Below are 284 nucleotides of genomic sequence, written 5' to 3'. Positions count from 1 at the left end.
CTTTTTAAAAGCTCAAAATGTAAAAATATGATTTTTGTCCTTGCTCAGGAACCCAGGTGGGATTTCGATAATGCTTTATTATGACCCCCGCACGCGAAGCGTAAGCAGGAGACATATTGTTTTCGTATGTTTTATTATGACTAGATCTGATTATGACCCCTGTATAAATTTAAATAAGCCTATCACTTTTATACCGGTCCACCTAGCAACCATGACGATGCTAAACAGTAGAAAAATTAGATCAAAATTAGAAAAAAATCTATATACAGTATTAACGTTATCAA

The sequence above is a fragment of the Austrofundulus limnaeus genome, unplaced genomic scaffold (assembly GCF_001266775.1).
Source record: "Austrofundulus limnaeus strain Quisiro unplaced genomic scaffold, Austrofundulus_limnaeus-1.0 Scaffold2826, whole genome shotgun sequence".
Lineage (NCBI taxonomy): Eukaryota > Metazoa > Chordata > Actinopteri > Cyprinodontiformes > Rivulidae > Austrofundulus > Austrofundulus limnaeus.
Note: the sequence above shows the minus strand (reverse complement) of the source record.